Below are 8,245 nucleotides of genomic sequence, written 5' to 3'. Positions count from 1 at the left end.
CATATCCTGAATGCCGGCGGCTCGCCACTGAAGAGCTCAGCTTCGTGCAGCCTTTAATGGAGCTAAATGTGCCCCCAAGCATGATCGTCCAGAAACTGAAAGAACAAAGTGTTAAGTAGTTGAGAGTTTTTTTTCTCAGTTTGGTGAAGGTATTGATTGCATTATTACACATGCCTTGGTTTTAATTTTTTGTATGTGCAGGAAAAACAGTGATCGCCAAGGATCTGCACAATCTGAAGCGTGCAACTCGCACAGAGGATGAAGCAAGCCTACTAGTGGCAGAACTAAAGCACTGCCAAGCCACTTATGGTGCTAGAGCACTGTCGATCACTGACGAGTAAGTCTTTTCCAGAGGTGCTCCTCCTTGACGCAACCTACCGCACCAACAAACTACGCATGCCCCTGTATGTGATCGCTGTCCAGGATGGGTCCGGAAGTACCCAAGTAATCTCATATGCCTTCGTTGCATCCGAGCAACAGCACCTTGTCAATCAGCTTTTGGAGACTTTTGTTCAAGGGAATCCTGCTGCTGCTGATACACAAGTGGTTGTTGTGGACAAAGATTTCACGGAAATCAATGCCATTAGAACGACGTTTCCAAGTTCACTAGGTGTTCAGTTGTGCCAATTCCATGTCACCAAGGCCTTCAAGAGTGCAGCTGGGCAGCTTGCCAAATCATCAGATGAGCGAGAACGTTTATTGAGTAGTTTCAATGAAATGCTGCTTTCCCCCACACCTGCCAGATACAATGATGCGAAAGCTGAATTTGAAAGGCATGCAAGTGAAGAAGCTGCGAGCTATTTCGCAAAGAACTGGGGCAACATTCCTGAAATGTGGGTCTGACACTTATGTGACCGCAAGTTTACAGGTGGAAATAATACAACCAACCGTGTTGAGTCACATCATGCAAAACTAAAGAATGTCCTAGCATCATCATCAAAACTGCATGAAACAGTGCGCAACATTTTAAAAATGTCAAGCAGCATGCAGCAAGAGGCATGCCACAAAACTATATTGCTGAAAACATGCGAGTTCTATTCTCACCAAGAATCTGAGGGTGTAGAGAAGGAATGTGCCAAGGTGCTAACACCTTATGCCTGCAAAATAATAAAGCAGCAACTGGCAAAGATGCAGGATGACCCTCCAGAGGTCAGAATCGTATCTGAGCAAACTTATGCAGTGGCATCGAGTTGCACTGATGCATGGCACGAGGTCTCTCTTGAGAATCATGCGTGCAGTTGCACTACGTACTCGAAAATGAAGCTGCTTTGCCGGCATTTTTTATACGTTTATGTGAAATTTAGCATTAAACCCGACCTGATGAAGGCTGTTCATAAGCGTTGGTTTAAATCTTACCAACTCGAGTTCATGGGTGGGGCTGCTGAAACCAACTCTGAAGCTGCCAATCACGACGCACCACAGATACTCTCTATGCCTGGGCCCTCCTTCGAGAAGATGAATAGAAATCAGCGCTAGAACTACGCATTGAGAACGCTTAAAGCTCTTGTCGACAACATGGCCGACTGTCAGCCGGATGTTTTTGCAGAACACCTTGCGTTCTTAGAATCGGTAAATGCCTCTTGGCTGAAGAGAGATGCCACTTTCACACATCCTCATAACGAGGATGAAATTGTGCAGGCAGATAATGCCTCTGTGCTGGACGTCTTGCCTACCACATCAAGTGTACCCCAAGAAGTCGGACAACTGCCTAGCGCATCGTCTGTATCCCAAAAAGAAACCGAACAACCGTGTGGCAGACAAACTGATAGTTGCACCAGTGATGTTGGGAGCCAACCGTGTTCATCTAGCAGCGCTTGTGACCTGAAGCTCCCCGAGGTAAAAAGTCGAGGGCGCCCATGCAAGCGAGTCCTCCAAAACCTATACAATTGGGCAAGAGAAGCTGATGAAGAAGGACCTGTGCCTTTCAAGCCTCTGTCTGAAAAGGCCAAAGCAAAACGTAAATACAAAGTACTCATTGCTATTTGACATCCCCTAACTTGTTTTTACATTTTGTCTTTCCAGTGCTACTGGCTGGATTCTCTGACAAAGCCCTTTGTGATCGTGTGCTGAATGGAACGTGCCTGCTCGACGAGGCTGACATTGAAGTTAGGCCAGAGGCCTTACCCAGTGCACTGCTGGACTGCAGGGTTTCCCTGCCAAAGCTAAAGAAGTACTGCACTCCTGATGCTTGGTCCCTGCTCATAGCCTCAGGCATGCACTGCAACAACTATTTACTCGTCATATTTCAGTGTTTAACATGAGCTTTGAATTTTTTATGACAGTTGCTGTAAAAAAGAAAAATGCGCTCTGGATCTGTGGCCTGTGCAAGGAAAAGGATGATGGTGCGCTGAAAATGGTGTGCTATGACCATTGTTTGGAGTGGTTTCACTGGTAAGACATGTTAGACAACAGTTATGAATGTCATTGTTTTCTGCTGCCTGAAAAGTACTAACACAGGCAAGCTACGCTTTCTTTTTTGTGAAGTCTTTTTATCAGTGACGGATGGTAGTTTATTTTTTCCTAAAAATTTCACCATGAGAGTCAAGTACAATGTACAGCCAAAATTTTGTCATGTAATATTGCCTGGCACTTACAGTGAAATGAAAAAACATGCATTTCAGCTCGCATGTTCACATAACTATCTGAGCAATTATGAGAGTCTGGTCACCATTACAAGAGTGTATTGGTTTCTCTCCTTTTGTTCACGTGCGCTTGCTTGTATGTATTTTCCAGGTGCTGTGCTGCAGTAACCAGCCCCGATTTGCAGAAACAGTGGTTCTGTACACAGTGCAAAGGCTGCTATTAAGTGCTCACTCTGATGGAAACCAATAAATATGTTGTATCCCTGAATCTTTTGTTGCAATTCATGCAAATTGGGTCATGCTGCCCATAATAACCTCAGAAAAATGTGAAATTCTTGCAGAATGTGATGAGCATGAAACAACTTAATGAACGGAATGCAGAAAATATTAGAAATCCAGAAATTATTGCTCAAACTGAATCGCAGCGATCCCACTTTGTAGTGATTTACAGCCATGCCTCGACAGCCAACATGAGACTGCCATAAAGTAGCTATAAATACGTCTAAATCATTCGTCCATTCTTCCCTTGCTATCAATAGTGTAGCGACTGCTGTCAATATCGCATGTAAAAAGAAAAAAGAAAGCCTTTTCTGCTACCATCCGCTCTGCTACGATACCTGAGGCCATATCTCTTTGGACAACCGATCACGCCGTAAGGGAAGGTGGAAGCGAAATAATTTCGACCACCAGCGCGCAAAAGCAATATTTTCGCACACGTGGTAGGTGACAGCAGATGCGTGCTTTCAACCACCACCGCAGCAACCGCCGTCCGAACGAGTTCGGCTGCGAGCCGTATATCATGAGCAGATGCGTGCTTTCGACCAACACCGCGGCAACCACGGTCCGAACGAGTTCGGCTGTGAGCCGTATATCATGACGTCACCAAAATGTGGCCACGTGACAAACTTGTTTCACTAGGCTCTTCCTATATGCCGCCACAAGGTCCGTAGTGCACGGACCTTGTGGCTTTTGAGAGAGATTTACCTAGAAAAAACCGTTTGCGTTGAATGGGAAGGAATGAGGAGCGCGGAGAAAGTTCATATCAACAAGGGACTGAGGCAGGGGTGCCCTTTATCCCCGCTGCTGTTGATGATGTACATGGTGAGGATGGAGAGGGCGCTAGAAGGAAGTAATATCGGGTTTAATCTCTCATACAAATAGGCAGGTACAGTAATAGAGCAGCAACTCCCAGGTTTATTTTATGCGGACGACATTGTGTTGCTCGCTAACAAGCAAAGTGATTTGCAACGTCTGGCTAATATCTGTGGACAGGAAGGCAACAATTTAGGTTTGAAATTTAGTGTTAGAAAATCAGGTGTTATGGTATTCAATGAAAACAGTGAACAGACAGTGGAGATACAGGGCCAAGAAATACCTCGGGTAACAGAATATAGATACCTTGGTATATGGATAAACGAAGGCAATGGATGTATGGAAACACAGGAAAAAACCATAAACGTCAAGGGGAAGAGAAATGCAGCCATAATGAAGCACAGAGCGCTATGGGGATACAATAGGTACGAGGTCCTCCGAGGTATGTGGAAAGGGGTAATGGTTCCAGGACTTACTTTTGGAAATGCGGTTGTTTGCTTTAAATCAGGGGTACAATCAGGACTCGACGGGAACCAAAGGTCAGTAGGTCGCCTCGCATTGGGCGCTCATGGGAAGACTACAAATGAAGCTGTGCAGGGGGATATGGGCTGGACTAGTTTTGAAGTGAGGGAAGCTCGCAGTAAAATTGAGTATGAAAACGGCTCAGGAATATGGAAGAAAGTAAATGAGCTGGAAGAGTGTTGAAGTATCTGTACAGGAAAAACATTGATTCACAGTGGAGGAAAAGAACTAGTAAGCTTACCAGCAAGTATGCGGCCTGTGGGGTGGGCAACACAGCAACAAAGAAGGTGAAGCGGAAAGTCAGAGAGGCTGAATTTATCTCATGGGTGGCGGCAATGGAAAATAAACCTGCCATGAGTAACTACTTAAGAGGAAAAAACGAAATCAGGAAAGAAACCATTTATGATAACTCAAAGGGAAGCTCATTACTTTTCGAAGCGAGATCGGGATGCCTTAGAACACGCACCTATAAAGCGAGATATAAGAAGGAAGAAGAAGCATGTGCTTGCTGCGGTAAAGCTAGGGAAACGACGGAGCATATTTTATTGGAATGTGAAGACGTCTACCCAGCGGTCGATTTAGGCACCACTGGCCTCCGTGAAGCCCTTGGGTTCAGCGGGTGCAGTGGTAAAGCAAACAGGTCCGCAATAGACATTAGTAAGAGGCGATTGGAGGATTGGTGGAGGAAAAGTAGGGAAACGACAAAAGACGGAGACGTACAAAAGCACAGTTCGCAATAGGGGATCAAAATATTTGGACGTGGTAGTTCATAGTGTTTTTTCTTTTTTCATTGGTTAACCTAGGTAGGATATTAAGCAGCATAGTAGCAAGAGCTTGGTGGCGCAACCCACCGCCCCGTTCCAAAGGGGACGCTCATAACATCCATCCATCTATCCATCCATCCATCCATGGATGGATGGATGGATGGCCTTCACCTGAGTAGCCTATAATAGATCTAAAAACTAGCCTAAATCTAAATTCTCGAAATATTAAAGGAAAGAACTCATCTATTTGTCGAAGTCACGGCGCTCCCGCAGTCGTCTGTCCGTCCGGTCCCGGTCACCAAGCGTCTGCGCCGTACAACATGGCACAACTATGTAACAACAAGCACGCAGCGTCGCCTCTTCTCCTCGGTGTTTTTATGCGACTTGTGCAAATGTTCAAAATACACATAAAAGGCTCTTACCACCAGCTACGGCGACTGCAGTATGTCGCAATAAAAGAGTCGCACTGTGGAAAAAAGTGATGGCGGGAAACTGCTGGTTACAGCCTAGCGTGATTTGAAGGTATCGCGGCATTCACAATCCCAAATTGCGAACGGCCGGATTGTCTTGTCTTGTATTCCAGACAGTGGCGCCTACCTCCTATGGGGGATTGGCAGGTGGTTTTTCACGTGCTTAGTAAAGTAAAGTAAGTAAGTAGTAAGTAAAGCCAAACTATAAATATATATATATATATATATATATATATGTATAATTTTAGATTTAAATAGTGACTGTAGCGCACACCACACTTCTGCAGAAGTGTGGTTGCGGTTTTGGGCGTGCGAGCTTTGAACGCACGGAGGAAGGAAACTAATGTTGAATTCCAATGGCGGAGTCGGAGCAAGTTTTTCTGCTCGTTTCGGAGCAAGTTTGTTCCTATGGCAGAGTGAGGGCGGGAGTAAGGTGTTCCAATGAGAGAGTCGGAGGGGATTCAGAGCGGGAGTCACTCCGTGGAGCAGAAAAAGATGCTCCGCCAAAATCGGCGGAGTGGACCGGAACTCTGCGTGACGTATTTCCTTTACCCCGTTTGTCTACTGGGAGGCGCCACCGGTCACGACTCGCGAGGAAGCAAAAGCTGCTGCACGCTTGGCGAGATATCCATTCCGCACTTGTAAAAAAACAACAGGTGAACGGCGTTGAAGAGACAAGTGAGCGGTGCGGCGCTGCTGGGATCAAACAGCGGAAGGAAATGACAACACGCAAGGTATCCTGGGTAACTCGGCGATAGAAGTTCCGCTTCCGCCTTGCTCCGGCGGCGCAGGTTGTGTTCCACTCGCGGATTTCGAGGCGTTGCTCTACGCCAGAGTCGAGTGCTCGCTCGCGGAGTCTGTCGGCTGCTCCGACTCCGCCATTGGAATTCAGCATAAGGAGAGGCCCTACCCCCTCCGCGCGCTAGGAGAAAAATGTGGCGGAAATGACGTAGTAGGTTCTCATTTTTTTGCTGCTTTTTTATTTATTTTTTTTTTGTTGTATGGCCACGCTTTTTGGGCCACAATGGCGGCGTTGTTATGGTTTTGAGCGCTCACACGTGTTGCTCTGGTAGGTTTCGGGCCGTGGCAAAGGCGCTGAGTGGGCGGGTTTGCGTTAGTCACAGTGTCTTGTTGCGCTGTGTTACCTGCACCGTGCTCTGCCAGATGTTGCGCGAGCGCGCGCGCTCCGCGCGCGACACCACGCGCAGCGCGGCGTGGTTTCGCGAAAGATGTAAACAAGAGAGGAGCGTGGCCCAAAAGGCGGAGCATCGCCATGAGCAACGCCAAATTCCGGCTTCACTTTTGCTTCACAAAGAGTGACGTCAGGGCCTCTCCTTAGTTTCCTTCCTCCGTGTTTGAACGCTAAATGGCACGCGTTGCGCCGGCTGCGGGCTGCGCTGATCGGCGCGGCATTTTTTCTTTTTTGGCTTCTGCTGTTCAACCGCGCGTGGTCTTAGTGCGAAATCATTTTATTATTCAGTAAAAAAAGTGATTGCGAACTATCTTCGCAAGCCTCCAACGAATGTCTTCCACGTGCAATTTCATAATATAGACGCAAGACGCATTGCAAATGAGGAAATGTCGGGCATTTTTGTGCATTCATCCAACGTTATCGCACCAGGTAAACAGCACTAGTTCCCGTGCGAAGCTCCACCGGACGGCATCAGCTGAAAGAAGTAAACTATAAGCATGTGAATACTGGGTGTAGAGAAGAAGCGTGCGAAAGTGGTGAACGGGTGGCATTACAAAAAGCTATTCGCATTTACATACATGGCGTAGAACATACCAGACTCATCCCAAAGAATACCATCAAATATGAAGAAAACATCTGATTTCCAAGCATTGCCCCATTACCGCGCTATATTTAATGCACTTTAAGAGCACAAATACACGGCCAGGCGACTGCGCATTTCCAAAACAAATTTGCCTCAGCCGACGCGATGGTACGCTACCTACACAGAGGTGGCCACAACACAGCTAGGCTCTCAGCCAGACGCTAGACGCTCGCAGAATGCCTTCTCCTCGCACTCAAGACAAATGCGTGGGTGCAAGGCCTATCTTCAGTCGTTCCAAAGACAGAATTTTTGAGTTGTTGGTTTTTGAGCTCCTCGGCGTTATCTTTTAAGCGTTCTGCCGGCGCATGCAACACACTCCTGTGTTATCACTCCTGGCACTCGCTCGCCGCGTTTTCGACAAGCGTGAGTACCGAAAGAAGGTATAGGTTAGGGCCCATAGAACGCGTCACAAACTTGTCCCACTTAAAGATTCAGTACACACCAAACTTTGTCACTGCGGCCAGGCTGATTTTTGCTAACTGCGTCACAACGCCAGGCGCGGCGAGCGTGCGTCAAAAGTACCCCGGAAAGTTACGAAATCATAGTCATAATAATGTTAGGGGTCGGGCAAAGCGTCACGAACTTGTCTCGGCAAGATTTAGTACACGCGAAACTGCGTCATACCATATGGCCGAACTGCTTTTCGTTCAGCCGGGTGCGGTGAGCGTGCCCAAAAACGTACTACTGAAGTAAGTTACAATAAATGTTGGGGCTCACAGAAAGCGTCGCGAACATATCCCAGTACGAGTCACTAACTCAAGTTAACTGCGACAAAACAGCCGAGTTGCTCTTCGCTAAGTGCATATCCCTGTTCCTTGCCGTAAAAGCCTAAATTGCTTGAAATGCGTCGCGGACTGTCAAGCAAAATGTGTCACCTTGCCGTCATCCAATAGTGCCGTGGTGCCGTGTCGAAGTACAGGAGGAACGCAAGAGTAAGCGTTCGCCGAACAGGCGAAGTCCACATGCGAAGCCAGCCTCGC

At 47.1% G+C, this 8,245-nt stretch overlaps 1 pseudogene; it reads left to right on the top strand.

Annotated features, from left to right (window-relative positions):
* The first annotated feature begins 358 nt into the window (after nt 1-358).
* On the top strand, nt 359-3,132 carry LOC126527927 (uncharacterized; annotated as a pseudogene).
* The last annotated feature ends 5,113 nt before the right edge of the window (nt 3,133-8,245 follow it).

The sequence above is a fragment of the Dermacentor andersoni genome, chromosome 9, assembly GCF_023375885.2.
Source record: "Dermacentor andersoni chromosome 9, qqDerAnde1_hic_scaffold, whole genome shotgun sequence".
Classification (NCBI taxonomy): domain Eukaryota; kingdom Metazoa; phylum Arthropoda; class Arachnida; order Ixodida; family Ixodidae; genus Dermacentor; species Dermacentor andersoni.
Note: the sequence above shows the minus strand (reverse complement) of the source record. Positions and strands in the feature narration are given on the sequence as shown.